The sequence below is a fragment of the Pelodiscus sinensis genome, chromosome 3 (genome assembly GCF_049634645.1).
Source record: "Pelodiscus sinensis isolate JC-2024 chromosome 3, ASM4963464v1, whole genome shotgun sequence".
NCBI classification, from domain to species: Eukaryota; Metazoa; Chordata; order Testudines; family Trionychidae; genus Pelodiscus; species Pelodiscus sinensis.
The window spans coordinates 154,384,371-154,403,249 of record NC_134713.1 but is presented as its reverse complement, the minus strand read 5'-3'; the positions used below and the strand labels follow the sequence as shown (position 1 = coordinate 154,403,249).

The following is an 18,879-nucleotide window of genomic DNA, read 5'->3' as shown; positions in this document are numbered from 1 at the left end:
TGGATAGTTTACTGTACGGCATTAGACAGATGATGATTTTCTTTTTCTAATAGCCTGGATGTTTTGTATGATATAAAGGGCCGTGGGTGTTCATCACTCAAAAATCTGAAGCGCACAACATCCAGGGGTCACTTTTGAAATTTCTCTCTCTGGGCTGGAGAGTCTTTGTGTGCAAATTGGGGTATTTGATTTGTTAGCTCACAGGGCGGTTATGAGGATAAATCCATTAATATTTCTGAGATGTTCAGATGCTCTGGTGATTTCCATAGAATAGTCTATGAATAAATTAAATAATTTCATTGTATTTTGGTTTTTGAAATAAAATTTGGTCTGACATGTTTCGGTCATGCTTTACCTAATTCATATCACCATCCGTGAGTGTAACTTTCCTTGACAAGGGGCAATAATTCATGTTAATATTTAGGCATTATTAGCTTGAGTCTGTTGCATAAATTGCTGGTTTCGTCCCCTTGGAGGCTAGTCTGATTTACCCCAAGAAGAGAGTCACACTTTCAGGCTGGGTCCAACTCAAGTTTATTGGTTGCAAGCAATGGTCAGCCAAGGAGCTATTGCTCAAAGCAAAGCTGACCCTGAGCGTTGGCTAAGCATCCTTTTTTATACTTTCTTTAACTTTCTTATCTAACTTGGCACATCTTGATTTGTTACCTTAGCTTCGTGTTGCCGCGTTATTGGTTAGCATATTTCAACTCTATTCCATTCAGTAACAACCACCAGTATAGCTTACTTAAGCAATAGCAATTAGCAAATTTCCCTAACTCAAGTAATACGTGTAATCCAGTCCTTGAGAAATGGGTCTAAACGGCTAGTTCCCCTTTTTACTACAGCTTCTAAAACATGCTCAATTAGCTAAATGATATGTGCTGTTTCAAGCTTAAGTAATGGAAGGGGGAAGAAGCACACATAGTCTTTACTATATTTTACTACAATTCCCTCCTCAAGATGCTTTCTTCGAATTATACTTAATCTGTTTCAGCCATTGCTAGATTCTGGTAATGTACATTTCACGTTTTACAACTGACTGCATAGTCCGCTGTACAAGAGCTATAAGACATGGTGCTAGACAAGGCAATAAGCATAACATTATCATAACAAAACAGAACTAAACAGGAATGTGTACCAACATAGCACAATAAGATTCGTGTTCATGTTCTTCTTACTAATTTTCAGTTTTAGTCTTTTTGTAGTCAGAAATCTTTGGGCTTTGGCGGTGTCCTAGAAGCTGAGTTTTCCTCTTTTTCTTTGCATGCAGGGGAGAGGTTACTAGCACATCACCCTGTAATATTTTATTTTGGTTCTTCTGGTATCCAACAGGTGGGAAAGCAGGACCAGAAGAGAGAGGCTTATCAGCAGTCGGGGTAGGATCATTTTGAGATGGAAGGATCTTTTTGCAGTGAGAAGCCTTGGCCAACAGTCAGTTCTTGGTACTTCACAGCGGTGTTGGTGGTTAGCAAAACTTGGTAAAGGTCTTTCTAGAGTGGTCTTTCTCTGATGGACATAAGAGTATTCTCTGAGCCAAAAGCCAGCTAGCTCTTTTAGAACCAAGGTTATTTCCTAGGAATGAAGCAAACCGTAAAAACAATCCCGCGCGGTTGTTTGATACCGGCCTTATCAAAGTGAGGCCTTTTTGGCATGTAGTTGCCAGGGGAACCAGGGTCACAGTAACTGCTGTAGCATATGCTTCTCAGGCTGACTTAATGATTTGAGTTTGTCAGTCCTCAGCAAGATACCATGGACTGCCTCAGTTTACTCCTATAGTACTTTTCTCTTGACTTTGGGGTTCTTCTTAATCTACTAGGTTAAATACAACAATTTAAGGGGTTTTAATTTACTCTGGAAGTGCCGGTACAGCACCAACATTATTATAAATGTTAAAATCAAAACTCCTCACATAATTTGGCAAACACTATTCAAATCCATTCCCAAGATATTTCGTCGCCTTACTGGCGCTGCCCATGATTATAGGTTTGACCTCTACTGCCTGGTTGAGTGCTGCAGAGATAGGTGTTTGGCATGGTCCACGGTGTTTCCCCATCTGTGCGTACCTCAGACGGCCAGCCCCGATATATCTTTGGGCATTGGCCACCAACTTCTTGATCTTTGCCTGCAGGGCCAGTAAACCCTCCTCTGGTACTTACTTCCGCCGTGCCACTCAGCATCTCAGGCCACTTGATGAGGGACTGTTATGCACACAGACGGATATATAGAGGGGCAGGATGGAGTGATCTGTCTGGGTAGTCAAACACCAGTAGGTACCGTTCATTTGGACCAGCTCAATGTTCATTTGTTTCTCTGAGACAACCACATCAAACCTAGGCAGATTCGTCATGATGTTAAATGGGCAGATACATAAAATTTCCTTATCAAAGTGGGTGCAACAATCCCTGGGTATAGGGAGGCTCCCACACCTTCAGAATAAACAATGCTTCTTATTTTATCTATATGCCCCTGCTTTGGTACAGGCAGGGAGGTTACTATTCTGATCTGATCTGAGTGAGGAATCCCCAGAGAGGCCAAAAACGAATGGTTGTACTATGCCCTGTCCAGGTGGGCCTTTGGGTCCTCATGGATTCTTTCTTTCCCCACTCCCATGGGTAGGCACAGGGGAGATAATCTCCAGTCCAAACATCAGGTTAGGTCTAGTGAAGTAGACACAGAGCTGGACAGATCCTTCAAACTATTTAGGATCAATTGATTAGCTTGGCTGGTGTGTAGGCCTTCACGGGCACTGGATATTACTGCATTTACAAGCCTGGATTCTCATACAATTTCTGGGCTTTGACATAAGTGTTGCTGACAGAGTTTCCAGGCCCAAACCAATCTGCGATGGTATCTGCTAAGCCTTGTCATTGCCTACTCAGGCATTTGCCAATTTGATTAGCCAGTCTAGCACACAGCTGGTCTGTACCAGTGTGGAACATCATCAAGGTAAAGATCAGTGACAGTTGTCCTGGTTCTGGGACAGGGGCCTGTTCAGGGCATGATGCACAATTGGGAGGCTCTATTTTGTCCTTAAAGTCCTGGTTGATGATATCCAAATGAGGGCAAGTTAGCAATGGCCATTCATTAAAGCAAAACCAAACCAGTCTGGTGGGAAGGGGCTAGTACCCGTCTCCCATCCTTCTGTTCACGTGATGCACTCTTTGCTTCTTTCCAGTTCTTTTTGTTCACCTGTGGAGACATTGTTAACATTCTCCCAGCCTAAACAATTTTCTACTCACAACATTTGCAATACGTATTACAATTAAGACACACAAGACAAACTTGGACAGAACACAAACTCATTATGTCATGACACAGAACCATGGTATTTTGTTGTTGTTGTTTTTCTTCAACTGGCACCAGCGCTTTCTGATGATCTGAAAGACAAGAAAACATTTCTCCCCCATCGGGGTGGCCTATTATAACTTAAAATACTGCCTAAGATCTGTTAGGGGAACCGGTTACAGCTAGTTCCTTACCACTTTCATGTACGAGTGAGCTGCAACTTTCTGAGAACAAGAGCGCTTCATCGGTACTCGTGACCTTCCACTCCCTTGAATTACCTTAGAGTTGCTAGCCCTCCCCAACAGTGGCATGGCTCAGTTTCCCTCTTGTATTGCAGACCGGGCTTTTTTTTTTTTATCTTATGATCTGTCTTGATCTTGCTAAATGACTTTTCTTAATTACACAGATTTGTCTAGCATTAATTTGGTAAGGAGAGTGGGCTTTCCAATTAGCCCCCACACCTCCTAATTCTTTTCAGTATAAGGTTTTTATAACGTCCAGGCTGCAGCAGTTGATCTATGCTGCTGACTCTGGGGTGGATCACTTGCTCATGCTCTGTAAGGAGATTTATGTTGCAGAATGTGTCTCCTTGTTAGGGCAGATTTAGTTTTTAGTGATTACATCTTCACATTCAATTTCTACTGGTTGACATTTGGGTGGCTTTTAAGTTACCTTCCCCCACGCCCTCGAACTAATTATAACGGCGTGTGAGGGAAAGGTTTTAACCTTTTTTGTTCTCTTCTTCTTCTTTCTGGACGGCCCCTACTCATGTGTTGTGAAACATCCTTGGGTTGCCTGCGATTCCAGCCGGAGAGGCTGTCGTTATCTATTTGCTAAGAAGGGCTTGAGAATTTCCTGAAGTTGCTTGGATTCGATCCTTGCTCAAAGCTCGCACTCTCTTTTTAATCGCATAGCCTAAGAAGGTGACCTTTGGCTGGGGCTTTTTCTTGTGAGACTTTATATCTCCTTTTTTTCCCTAGGGCATCCAACAGGGACTCCATTGCCCTTTTCTAGTTTTCTAAGTCTTTCTGCAATGCGATCTCAAAGACATGGGGGAGCTGATACAAAACCCTGGGGCAACACAGTCCACAACACCTGAGTTTTGTCATGGGTATGTGGGTCCTCCCACTCAAAGGCAAATAGTTTCTAACTGTCTTTATGCAAAAGGATAGAGAAGAAAGCATCTTTTAAATCTAACACTGAGAACACCTTTGCATCTGCCAGAACTTGTGTTACAATGGTGTGTGGATTTGGGACCATAGGGTGATTCACAAGAACCTTCTTATTTACAGCCTTCAGGTCCCGCACTAATCTATACGAGGTGCCATCTGCTTTGCGTACTCCTAAAACCGGGGTGTTAAAGGAGGAAGAGCCCTGTTTCACCGGCAGCTGCACTACAATACGATCACCACGGAAGAAAATTTCAGCCTGCAGCTTAGTTAGCATATCTCGCCCTAGTTAGGCAACTGGGCATGCAGATGAAACTACAAAGGCATGCTCCAGCATATTATCTCTAATCTTCGTGAGGAGGGGCTTACATACAGGTAGCTTGCTTCGCCTTCTTCCTTCCCCTCCTCATGTTGCTCCACCATGGGAGTTTTTCTACGCCTGCCTTGAGTCAGATCAACTTCACTACTAGAATCATTTAAAACCTTGGGGCACGCTCTCTTGCCTCTCGTGGCCTTAGTTTTTGCTATCATAACTCTACAAGCTCCTATACTACACTTCAGCAGTCACGCAGGTCGCCTCTGCATGTGATTCAACCAACAATTAATATTTGGGAACTAATCTCAGTGCCTACCTCGAGTAACAATACTATGCACAGAGGCAACTAGATTTACATTAAAAGACTCTGTATCTAGCCAGCCTATCCCAAAGGTTGGCCACTCTAGCTGACAGAACTTGATTAAATAATCCTTTGTCATTTTAATCCCAAAATCACCCTTAAATTTACTGAAATTGCGCAACATGCATCCCAATGGGGTTACGGAGTTTTCTACCCGGGAGCGACCTGGACTCATGTCTATATATTTATTACACACACACACACACACACACACACACAGTCAACACGCTTTTACCACGGCTCCGTATGTCGATAGAATGACACCACACCAGCTTTTAGCGTCCGAACTCAGAGAGGGTCCAGCGCTTGGCTGCCTCACTAGAGACACCGGTGTGCCCTTGTGGAACCGTGACACTTAAGACAGGTCTATCAGACAGCAACAAATATAGACAAACAGGGGGCTTGGAGACTCGCTGGGTCACGAGGTTCGGCTGACCCCCCTTGCAATCAAGAAATCCTGGTCCTCGGGTTTCCCCTTGCAGGATTCTTGGGGCGGCTGGAGTCAGCTTAAGTCTCAGACCTGGTCAGCGACAGTCATTCATACACACAAACTTTTAGTTTCACAATTTAGGTTTCTAACAAATCATTAATATCAAGAACAGAAGTACTCCTACTAAAAACAAAAGCAATCCCCTGGGGTTTTTCTAACTCCTCATAATTTCCCCACGCAACCCACTGGTTCATGGTGTTCCTTCTGGGGCTTACAGAGGTTTTTACCATTTGGGTGCGACCCAATTCCACAATATTGTGTTCTTTCCAATGTTCAGACCTATGTGCTGAACGCAACGCCCCCGGGGGACAAACAAATACTCAGACCTCTGTGCTGAGTGCAAACTTACAGATCAATATCTACAAGAACACAGGAATAGGTATACTCACTCCGTCTATACCCCGGCGCCTTCCTCTTTTCTTCGGACCTGACAGCCTCGTGTGACTCATTCAATAGAGACTCCTTTAACTTTCCGGATGTCCCGACTCACGCTTTCGGTGCCGTGACGGACTCAAACAGTCCGGTGCGCACTTCACGGTCACCTACAGCGAATCTTGTCGTCCGACTCCGGAGTAGTCCAAGGGAGGTCCCATCTGGGGTGCCAATTTGTTGCATAAATTGCTGGTTTCGTCCCCTTGGAGGCTAGTCTGATTTACCCCAAGAAGAGAGTCACACTTTCAGGCTGGGTCCAACTCAAGTTTATTGGTTGCAAGCAATGGTCAGCCAAGGAGCTATTGCTCAAAGCAAAGCTGACCCTGAGCGTTGGCTAAGCATCCTTTTTTATACTTTCTTTAACTTTCTTATCTAACTTGGCACATCTTGATTTGTTACCTTAGCTTCGTGTTGCCGCGTTATTGGTTAGCATATTTCAACTCTATTCCATTCAGTAACAACCACCAGTATAGCTTACTTAAGCAATAGCAATTAGCAAATTTCCCTAACTCAAGTAATACGTGTAATCCAGTCCTTGAGAAATGGGTCTAAACGGCTAGTTCCCCTTTTTACTACAGCTTCTAAAACATGCTCAATTAGCTAAATGATATGTGCTGTTTCAAGCTTAAGTAATGGAAGGGGGAAGAAGCACACATAGTCTTTACTATATTTTACTACAAGTCTAATTGTGTTCTACAGCTGAGCAGCAAGGACTGCAAATAAACTTTTATAATATAGCTACAATATGTAGAGAGCTGCTGTTGTAAACATACGCTGCCAAGCCTTTAGCACAGATCAAGCCTGAAGCCGGAAATGCTCAGACAATATTTCATGGCAGTTATATTTCAATGGAGATTCATTATTTATGAATTCCCAGTTGTCACCATATTTGAAAACACATGAAATCTGTTGGTGAGCAGAAAATAAGCCTGAAAGAGGTCAGCCAAAATAGCAAAGTGTGTGAAAACATGGCAGACCTCCACTTAGTACTATAAATCAAGTACTGTGTTTCCCTGGTTTTCATGCTGCTGCTCAGTTCTGCTGGATTTGTCGAATAATATAATATTCTCTTAATCAGATCAGCCACTCTATTTAGTTTAGTGTTATAGGAACCATATGTGCTCCGTTATTATTTGGGGAACCATGGCGTGTCAAGAAAATAATTGCCAAAGTTTGAATGGTAGAGGTAATTTGAATAGAGCACTGTGTAATGGAGGCTGCTTGGAATGGCATAGAAATCAGGGAGGGTTAAAAATTCATCTCAGTGAGCCATTAAAAAGCTTTGGTTCAGCCAAGTATGTTTAAGCCTTAGTTTATTACATTTCCTCATTTCATATACAGCTCATGAGATGAACTTTATGTGGCTACTTATTTGCTCACTGTAGGGCAGCCACCATTTGGCTGAATTTATATCCAGATGCAAACGTTCTGATATAGAGTTTTGATTTGGGCTTTATATACATAGGGAGCTAATTGTGAGCATATCAGGATTTGGGCTTCTATCTAGAATTGATGTTTTATATGTGTTTATTTTTAACTTGTGAGCTGCCCTTGATACGGCAATGAAAATATTCCAATAAATATTAGACTTAAATATGTAATAATCATGATAAATATGACATCTGAATTTTGTTCTGTACCATTCCATAAGACAACTTATTTAAAATGAATATTTTAAGTTTCATTTCTGGTTGTGCATTGGAAGACAAAAAAGATAAAGAAATATATAATTAGAAACCATGCTGGGAATATAGTGAACTATGCATTATAGAGATATCAGTCATCACCGGTTGTAAAACTATTTCAAAATACTTAGGAAGCCACTGTGGTTTAGTAGTTTGGACACAAGCCTGGGAACAAGTATCCCTTCAGTTATAATTCTGGTGTTCTCCATGGACTCAGTGTGACTGGTTAAATTTATTAACTGCACTGTGCCTCTTCACCAGCTGAAAATGAGGGCTAATACTATTTACTTAGCTACATCACAGAAATGGTGTGCAGATAATGTTTGTATAGCACTAGATAGTATCACTTTTTTAAAAAAATAACTAATGAGTAAAGATTTATGAGACTGGGTGCTGCAAAGATTTCTTTTTATGTGAATTTATTAAAAGAGCTCTCAGCTTCAAACATCCCATTTCTGTTTCTTTTTAATACGTGAGTTCCCTCCTCTCCCCCCTGCTTCTCAAAGAAAATGTCTGACTTTTTTCTATAAGGAGGTGGGCCTGGGAAGATTATAAAAGCTTTCACAAAAGGGAAAACACACCTTTTATCAGCCTGTTTAGTAACCACTGGATGTCACTACAACTCTACATACATATTCCCGAAAAAGCATTTATCTTGGAATGAGAAACTTGAGTTATAAATTGGAAAGAATTCTGACAAATCAATTTTGGGGAATACAAAAATCTGCATTATAAGACAAACACACATACATTAGAGATGGCTCAATTGTCCAACAGTTGTCCAATCTAGATGTTAGAACCATAGGTTCAAATCCTGGTTAGGCTAACACGGCCCTTCCTCATTTTGAGGTAAAGACATGGATGTCTATTCAGTTTACTTTAGATGGATCTGTTAGATATGACTTTAAACAACCCAGGGTTTTCTCTGGACATTAAATATATCACAGTTAATTTAGGTGTTTGCTTATTAACCTTGGCCAAAATGCCCCTTTTCCTTGCTGCTGAACAATATACTGTTGGCAACCTTCCCTCTTAGATAAGGCTGCAAGAATTTCAGTGGTACTTTATGTACTTAGCTATAAAATAATTTGGAATGAAATAAATATATGTAGGGTCCTACCAAATTCATGGTCCATTTTGGTTAATTTCATGGTTATAGGATTTAAAAAAATCATAAATGTCATGATTTCCTGTATTTAAATCTGAAATATTTTAGTATTTTAATTTTAGGAGTCCTGACCCGCAAAGCATTTGTAGGGGGTTCCAAGGTTATTATAGGAGGTTGCAGTACAACTATCATTACTTCTGCACTGCTGCTGGCAGTGGCGCTGCCTTCAGAGCTGGGCAGTTGGAGAGTGACAGCTGCTGGCCAGGAGCCCAGCTGTGAAGGTAGAGCTTCCACCAGCAGTTGAGCTGAAGTAAGGATTGCTACCCTTATTCCTGCACTTCTGCCTGCAAAGCTGGGCCCTCACTCAACAGCCTCCATGCTCCTGCTGCCGAGCCCTAAAGGGAGCAGCATATAAGAAAGGATGGCATGGTATGGTATTGCCATCCCTACTTCTGCTCTGCTTTTAGTGGGGGGCTGCCTTCAGAGCTGGGCACCCGGTTAACAGCTGCTGCTTTTCGGCCACCCAGCTCTGAATTCATCATAGAAATAAGGGTGGTGATACTGTGAACCTCCCTAAAATAACCTGGTGATCCCCTCTGCAAATTCCTTTTGTGTGTCTCCTCCTATCCCCATGAAAGCTGTATAATACAGGGTAAAAGCACAGAAAAGACCAGATTTCATGGTGAGGAGGAGGAGGGAGACCAAATTTCATGGTCTGTGATATGTTTTTCATGACCATGAATTTGGTAGGGTCCACACTATTTAGTGTGATTATACAGGAATTATGCCTTTATGAACTGACTATTTAGTGAATTTTTAATCAACTGTCTAGTTAATGCTGTTGGCAAGGAAGCTCCGCAGATTATTTCCCATTATGAAACAATCAGATCTATCATTTCAATGTTTCTTTGTTCCAATGATTTTGGTCTAATTTGGAAATTGACCTCCCCAGAAGTGTGCTTAAGTGGGACTTACCTGATACAAAACTGTGATTTCTGAAACAGATTTTCCTTGTGACAAAAATCACTTTGCTCTGCAAATATGTAACATTTCATGTGAAAATGCCCATTTAAATTTTTTTTCTTGGAAACTAAAATGAAGTGGTTTATGAAATGCCTCACAGTTTTGTACACAATTTTATAGAAGGATCTTCTCTCACTCATACCACACTAGGTATTTCAATAAGATTTTTTATAAATCCTTAGTTGATATTCATATGGTACGAAATTCATGCTTGTGCAGAGGACTAGTAACGCACCAGGTAAGTCCCACTTAAGCACATTTTTGAGAACTTAAATGGGACTTCGTGGACAAGCCCTCTTCATTAGAGTGAATTTCACTCATACATAATCAAACTCCTATTGCTTTTTGCAGATCAGGCATTACTGTCTGTGTTGTACTGCTTAGAGATAATGTTTTTCATTAATAGTAAAGTTTAACCAGAATAATAACTATATACAAGAATCACTTCATCAACTAATAAAATGAAGCGTGCAGTTGAGGAAGGTATTGCAGATATTTAACAATACACATGTAACCCCCAAGAATATTACCAAGATTCCTAGGGCTCTGTCTGCTGGCAGCTCAGGAAGAGGCACACTGAGTTTGCCTTGGCTCCCCCTCCCTACCAGGGACAGAGTCTACCTGGCAACCCGTAGGGAGTGAGAGGCCCCTACCAGAGAGTTCGGGGGGGGGGAAGGAGGAGCCATTGTCGGAGAAGTCTGGAGCCAGCCAGGGCAAGGGGAGGTCTGGCTGTGTGGGAGCTAGTAAGCCCCAGGCCTGCACGCAGGGTTCCCCCTGAGAACTGGCCTCTAGGGACCTGAAGGCAGGATCCCTCAGCTGGGTTTTATGTCTCCACTGTTGATTCCCAGTTTGTGGAGTTTGCTGGGAGGCTTCCCCAGCCAGGTTGAGTTGAGACCAGTCACTGCATGGTCAGCTCTGCTCTGTCTGCTGGTTTGGAGCTGCTGCCTGCTGTGTGTGTGTCTGAATGCTGGGCTAGGAGATTACAGTTTGAATTTTAGTGCAGTTGTGTGGCCTGCACTTTGAGCCTTGCACCCCTTTGTGGTGAGGTGAAATTCTGGGACCGAAGCAGCCTGATTCCTGCCTGAGGAGGATCCCTGCCAGAAGAGACCAGCCTTTCTGCAGTGACTGAGTCATCTCTGAACTTGAGCCTCATTCATGGAGTGTGTGAGTGCACCATCTTTTAGTTAGTAAGTCAGGGAATTTGTTTGATGATTTTATAACCTGTTGCATATTAAACCTGTGGAGGGATTTACCACTTGTGAGTCCTTTGGGCTGTACTGGACCCAGTCAGCCTCACTGCTAAACCACTGCAGAGAAGAAATTTGTGGTCATAAGTCATCAAGCGCCCCAACAAAGTACGCGTACCAACGGGACACTAATCTTACAGTTGCTGGGCACCGGTGATCCTAAAAGTAGTGTTTTACCCTATTCTGTTATATTTGTCTCCTGTTTAATATAATTGTGTTTATTATAGTGTATGTGTTTGTGCTATTTTCTGGGAGGCTCCAACTATCTGGCAAGTTCGTGGGGATTCCCCTGGGTTAGAATTTTCCTCTCAAGCTGCACTGGTGACCCTGCCAGGAAGGAATGGGGGGGGGGGGGAAGCACCGCCAAATAAATCATCGGAAAAAATAAAGTTGAATGGGTGGCGGGATCCAGAAGAACCCAGACCTATCCATCAAAACCTGTAAGCAGATTGGCATTAAAGAAGGTAACCAGGTGGAGAGGGGGCACTACACACAATCAATAACTAATAATATGAAGAAAAATTTATCTCATTCAACGGAAATTGGAACTTTAGCAAAAACACGACAGCTACTAGTCCTGTCTTGCAAAAATGATTTCAGATCTAAACTGACCATAATGGTCAAAGATTTTTTTCTTTACATACCATTTGACTAATATCATCTTCTGCAACACAGTGCTCCACAATACCATGCTAAGTTAGGGTTAATATGGGATAGTCGCTACTGAATTAGCATAATCACTTCTTTTGAGAAATAGGCCCAAGCCCATTTATGTCTAGGACCCATATGTTCACAACTAGTGTTGGGTTGGACCCATTGTTGATGTGGAGGCCCGCTGAAAAATTCAGATGCCAATTTCAAGTACTTCAAAATCTCAGGAGTGTTCAGATTGAGGGTTTTGTTCAACCCCAAAATGAATATAGCAGGAGTAGAATGGATAGAGCAGAGGTGTGTGTGTGTGTGTATTCAAAGACCTTACGCTTTTATTAAAAACAAAGGTGATGTCATGTTAGGAGTCTAATACAGGCCCAGGTGGAAGAAGTGGATGAGGCTTTTTTTAAACAACTAACAAAATCATCCAAAGCATAAGATTTGGTGGTGATGAGGGACTTCAACTATCCAGATATATGCTGGGAAAATAACACCTGCGGGGCACAGACTATCCAATAAGTTCTTGGACTGCATTGGAGACAACTTTTTATTTCAGAAGGTTGAAAAAGCTACCAGGGAGAAAGCTGTTCTAGATTTGATCCTAACAAATAGGGAGGAACTGGTTGAGAATTTGAAAGTGGAAGGCAGGTTGGGTGAAAGTGATCATGAAATCATAGAGTTCACAATTCTAAGGAAGGGTAGAAGGGAGAACAGCAAAATAGAGACAATGGATTTCAGGAAGGTGGATTTTGGTAAGCTCAGAGAGCTGATAGGTAAGGTCCCATGGGAATCGAGACGAAGAGGAAAAACAACTGAGGAGAGTTGGCAGTTTTTCAAAGGGACATTGTTAAGGGCCCAAAAGCAAGCTATTCCGATGTGTCAGAAAGATAGAAAATATGGCAAAAGACCGCCTTGGCTTAACCACGAGATCTTGCATGATCTAAAAATAAAAAAGGAGTCATATAAAAAATGGAAAGTAGGACAAATTACAAAGGATGAATATAGGCAAACAGCACAGGAATGCAGGAGCAAGATTAGAAAGGCAAAGGCACAGAATGAGCTCAAACTAGCTATGGGAATAAAGGGAAACAAGAAGATGTTTAATAAATACATTAGAAGCAAGAGGAAGACCAAGGAGAGGGTAGGCCCACTAGTCAGTGAAGAGGAAGTAACAGGAAATTTGGAAATGGCAGAGATGTTCAATGACTTATTTGTTTCGGTCTTTACCGAGAGGTCTGTAGGAATGCCTAACATAGTGAATGCTAGTGGAAAGGGGGTAATTTTAGAAGGCAAAATAAAAAAAGAACAAGTTAAAAATCACCTAGAAAAGTTAGATGCCTGCAAGTCACCAGGGCCTGATGAAATGGATCCTAGAATACTGAAGGAACTGATAGAGGAGGTATCTGAGCCTCTAGCTATCATCTTTGGAAAATCATGGGAGACAGGAGAGATTCCAGAGGACTGGAAAAGGGCAAATATAGTGCCCATCTATAAAAAGGGAAATAAGAACAACCCAGGAAATTACAGACCAGTTAGTTTAAATTCTGTGCTAGGGAAGATAATGGTGCAAGTAATTAAGGAAATAATCTGTAAACACTTTGAAAGTGGCAGGTGATAGGGAACAGCCAGCATGGATTTGTAAAGAACAAATCATGTCAAACCAATCTGATAGCTTTCTTTAATAGGATAACGAGTCTTGTGGATAAGGGAGAAGTGGTGGATGTGGTATACCTAAACTGTAGTAAGGCGTTTGATACGGTCTCGCATGATATTCTTACCAATAAACTAGGTAAATACAAATTAGATGGGGCTACTATAAGGTGGGTGTATAACTGGCTGGATAACTGTACTCAGAGAGTAGTTATTAATGGTTCACAATCCCGCTGGAAAGGCATAACAAGTGGGGTTCCGCAGGGGTCTGTTTTGGGACCGGCTCTGTTCAATATCTTCATCAACGATTTAGATATTGGTATAGAAAGTACGCTTATTAAGTTTGCAGATGATACCAAGCTGGGAGGGATTGCGACTAATCTGGAGGATAGGGTCATAATTCAAAATGACCTGGACAAATGGAGAAATGGTCTGAGATAAATAGGATGAAGTTTAATAAAGACAAATGCAAAGTGTTCCACTTAGGAAGGAACAATCAGTTTCACACATACAGAATGGGAAGCGACAGTCTGGGAAGGAGTACGTCAGAAAGGGATCTAGGAGTTATAGTGGACCACAAGTTAAATATGAGTCAGCAGCGTGATGCTGTTGTAAAGAAAGCAAACATGATTCTGGGATGTATTAACAGGTGTGTTGTGAGCAAGTCACGAGAAGTCATTCTTCCGCTCTACTCTGCACTGGTTAGGCCTCAGCTGGAGTATTGTGTCCAGTTCTGGGCACCGCATTTCAAGAAAGATGTGGAAAAATTGGAGAGTCCAGAGAAGAGCAACGAGAATGATTAAAGATCTAGAGAACATGACCTATGAAGGAAGGCTGAAAGAATTGGGTTTGTTTAGTTTAGAAAAGAGAAGATTGAGGGGGGACATGATAGCAGTTTTCAGGTATCTAAAAGGGTGTCATAAGGAGGAGGGAGAAAACTTGTTCATCTTGGCCTCTGAGGATAGAACAAGAAGCAATGGGCTTAAACTGTAGCAAGGGAGGTTTAGGTTGGACATAAGGAAAAAGTTTCTGTCAGGGTAGTCAAACACTGGAATAAATTGCCCAGGGAGGTTGTAGAATCCCCATCTCTGGAGATATTTAAGAGTAGATTAGATAAATGTCTTTCAGGGATGGTGTAGACAGTATTTGGTCCTGCTATGAGGTAAGGGGACTGGACTCGATGACCTCTCGATGTCCCTTCCAGTCTTAGTATTCTATGATTCTATGATTCTATTCAGGTAAAACTCTCATTGAAGATCTCAATGAAAGTTTTCTCTGAATCAGAACTGAGTCTGAACGTCACATTTTGGAATTCTAATAATGTGTAACTGCAACTCAGTTATTTAAATGTTGTTATTAAAATACCTGACCAAGGGCCATAGCTGACTAAACCTCATTTAGTCCTCACTTCAGTGACAGTTAAGGGCCTTACAACTTGCAGGAGCAATCTCAGCATGTGCAGTGCTGTAGCGTGGGCACTTATGTGGTAGAATTCTTATCTGATTTCAGCTGGTGATTAGCATATGGCCGTAGTTTTAAGGGTAGATTCTGGTTTTTAAACTCATATATGCCTAAGTTAAACAACAAACTTTTTAGTTGCCTTAACAATACCCTGGGTGATAGGAATGTCGCAGGTTGAGGATACACTTGTACGCTTTTAATTACAAAAAAGTTAGGTTGCACTACAGAGCAGGGAACCGGGGGAGAAACTCAAATGTAACAATAATCATTACAAAACAAGTACTCTCTGATAGCATGGGTTAGTGCCAAATGCTTCTTGGTTGGTCTGGAGAACCTGGGCCATTGTATATCGAGCACATCTCTAACTTTATCAGGTATCTTCTTTCTTTACTTATGATACGTACCTTTCAGCTTTCAATGGGGGCTCCTTGTGACTCCTTGGTCCCTGTAAGTAGGGTCCTCATTGGGCTGGGGCCTAGTGATTAGTACACATTCAGTCAGACCCATACACTCCATTAGGCTTTGACCCAGAACCCTGGGTAGATTAGCACCATTGACCCTGGGAGGCGGGGGGCGGGAACACCTTTGAATTACGCTCCCTAAGTTTCAGAGGGATAGCTCTGTTAGTCTGGAACAGAATAAACTAAAATACAACAAATAGCCTTACACATTTGACACCTGCAGTAGAGGTTTAAACTAAGACCTTATCTGGATAGCCCACTACATTACATACCCTAATGACATAAAAAGCCAAGCACCAGGTACGTAGAGTACTTAGAACCCACTCTGTCAGCCTCATTTACCATGGACACACTCATTGACAATATATTGTTTCCTTCTCTTCCACCCCACCCCCCTCTCTGCTATTTATTTGTCCCCTGGGCCACTTAATTCCATTCATCTGAAGAAGTGGGTTGAGCTCACGATACCATCGACATGTTTTGTTAGCCTCCCTAAATTGCTTCCTACTGCTGCTCCCTCTGCTTCTGGTCTCAGATAAGTAAACAGAAAAAGAGAACCAAATCATCAGCCCCAGCTGGGTTCAGCATGCAGTCTTGATACTTCAGAGAGGCAGCTATAGCCCCTTTTAATTGGAGCCTGCCGTGTAGGTCTGTTCTTCTCTCCAGCCTTCTGAGTTGGGTGGCTCACTTTTCAACCCTCTCTCCAGCAGTAGCATGTTCTGCTGGGCTGGAGGGATGGGATTAGCTGGACCCAGTACAGTTATTCCTTCCCAGCAGGTAGGTTTGTACACTCCATTGCTGTCGCCTTCTCTTCTTCCTTTACATGTTAGCTCTGGGTAATCTCATTGGCAAACACAAATTCAACTACCATCTGTGTGTTGATGACTCTGACCTACCTATCTACTCCAAAGCTGTCTCCTTCTTTCTAAACTAAAATCTTGGCCTGTCTTCTTGACATCTCCTAATGCATGTCTAGCAGTCAGCACAAGCTCAACCTGGCTAAAACAAAGCTCCGAATCTCTTTACCCCTCCACTACTTCCTTTCTTGAGCCGGATGTTACTCAGACCTGGGAGTCCTCACATCCAGTCCACATCTAAATCTTGCCTATTCTTTCTGCATATCACAGAGAACATGCCCTACAAAAAGACAGGCATCCATCAAAGCCTTTGTGCTATATCTGTGTATATTGTTTCTGCTTCTTCCACTTGAGGGATCTGTAGGATTATTATTATTATTATTATTATTATTATTATAAATGGAATTTCTACTGTTAAATATTCAGTAAGTGCTGAGATGCTTAGGGTATTAGTACCAGGCATGGATGAGAGCTCTCTGCTATGGTTCCTTGGGATTTATAAAGTTCTTTGGAGGACTGTTGATAACTGTTTATGGTGACACTGCAATCTCCTAATCCAAAAAGTCACTACCAGGCTTAGTCTTTGCATACATAGGACAAAAATATGGATTTTTTTTTTCTGAAGAAAATGTGCTGAGCAACGTGCTGTTTTCTCCTTTTCTCTGACGACTAAGCTAGAAGGTTTGATAGACTCACTAATGTACTACCAGGGCGAAGGGCTTTTTCCACCAACAAAAAGCAGCTTTTTGACCTCTAAGAAAATGCAATTATGTGGATGTTCCAGTTTCACATAACTTCATCTACTGTGCTGTAATAGCACATTATTCTTCAGATAAAAGCTTACAGTTCCACAATTGACCTACAAAGCAGGACTCTAAACCAGGGGCGGACAATAATTTTTGATGGGGAGCCACTCCGAGATTTTGGAAAGTGGTTGAGGGTTGCCCTCTTCCATGATAGTAATGGAGGAGGTGCAGGGTTTGGGATGGAATTTGGGTGCAGAAGGAAGCTTGGGGTTAGGGATTGGGGTGCAGGAGGGAGAGTGGGGTGTAGGAGGGAATTTGGGTAAAGGAGGCAGTTGTGACCTAGGGCAGGAGACTGGGGTGCAGGGGTTTGGAATGTGATGTAGGGCAGAAGGGTGCTGCGTCTTAGGGCAGGGGACTGGGGTGCAGGGGTTTGGGTTGTGACCTAGGGTAGGAGCGGACTGTGATCTGGAGCAGGGGATTGGGGTGCCAGATCTAGGAAAGAGTATGGGTGCAGAAGGGGGACGGAGGGTTTGGGTATGTTGAGTGGGGGGCTGAGGGAGGAGGAAGGAGGGAGGGGCTGGGGTGCCAGAGGCAGGCTCTGGTCAGGAGACTTACCAGCCAGAAGCCCAACCACCCTGCCTGCCTGCAGAGTTAAATGCTTGCAGAGCTTAAAATGTTTCTCAGCCAGCTAGCCTGCCTGCATAGGCAGCATAGCCATGTGCTTGTGTGAATAACTGAGCTAGAGGGGAGGGGATACGGTGCTTCCTCCAGGGATTGTGCTGGGGATGGGGGCAGTGCATGAAGCCTTCTCACCTCCTTTCCAGATTCACCGTTTTAAAAGAGAAACGACCCCATAGCCACTTTTCTGAGCAGTGTGTGGGGCTGTGGGACAAGCAGGGGAGCCTGCCTGCGCTTGGTGAGCCAGATCCTGCACACTGGCCATATTTTGCCCAGGCTTCCTCTAAACCAATCTGATGTTTTCTTGGGTAAGGACAAGGCTTGATAGCAAATGTATTTTTTGAGAGAGCAGAAGAGGGATTTTTTGTTTTGTTTTTGCTCTCTGGGTCTGACCCCAAACCCATTGTAGTCCCTAGAATTTTCTTCAGTAGCTTTTGGAGCTGGCCTTCTGACATAAATGTTTCCAATTTTAAGGCCTAATTCTACAAATTGTGTTGATTATCTCCTGCAGGTGCTGAGTGCCCTCAGGTCTTTGATATTTGGAAAGATGCTAAGTGCTTTTCAGGGCTGAGCTCTTAGGTTGTGATCTACTAAAAGGACTTTTGTATGTGATCCTGAGCGATACAGTCCCAAACTTTTAGGCACCTAGAGAATCACAGGATCAACACTAGGATCCAAAAGCGCTGGGGTGGGGGTCAGGTGTAGAAGGAGAAAAGAACAGGTGTCCCTAAACACTATGCTATGGAATGTTCCTCTAGATCAGTGGTTTTCAAACTTTTTTTTTCTCATGATCTAGTTGAAAAAAATTGTTGATGCCTGTGTCCCAATGTAATTTGACTAGAGTATGGGCTCCAGGATGGGGCTGAGGATGAGATATTTTGGGTGTAGGAGGGGGCTCTGGCTTTGGGGGTATCAGGGGTGTGGCAGGAGGGTCTTACCTCGAGTGGCTCTTGGTCAGTGGTGCAGCGGTGATGTTAAGGCAGCTTACTGCCTGTCCTGGTACTGCAGACCATGCTGTGTCCTAGAAGCCGCCAGCAGCAGGTTCCCAGCCAATGGGAGTGCGGAGCTAGTGCTCCGGGCAGGGGCAGTGTATGTAGCCCTGTGCACTCTTTCTCCATCCCTCCCCCCCTTCCCAAATAGGAGCCAAGACTGCTGCCAGTCACTTCTGGGGCGCAGCGCAGACTGCGGTGCCAGGACAAGCAGATTGCTGCCTTAGCACCCCCATTGGTCACTTGATCCCCCTGCGCAATGCCACCCAG

The 18,879-nt window shown here is 43.0% G+C and overlaps 1 long non-coding RNA gene across 2 annotated transcripts in view; it reads left to right on the top strand.

The window, feature by feature from the left end:
• LOC112544557 (uncharacterized) overlaps positions 1–18,879 on the top strand; it is a 121,064-nt gene that overhangs the window by 52,041 nt on the left and 50,144 nt on the right. The gene's annotated exons all lie outside the window — the stretch shown is intronic.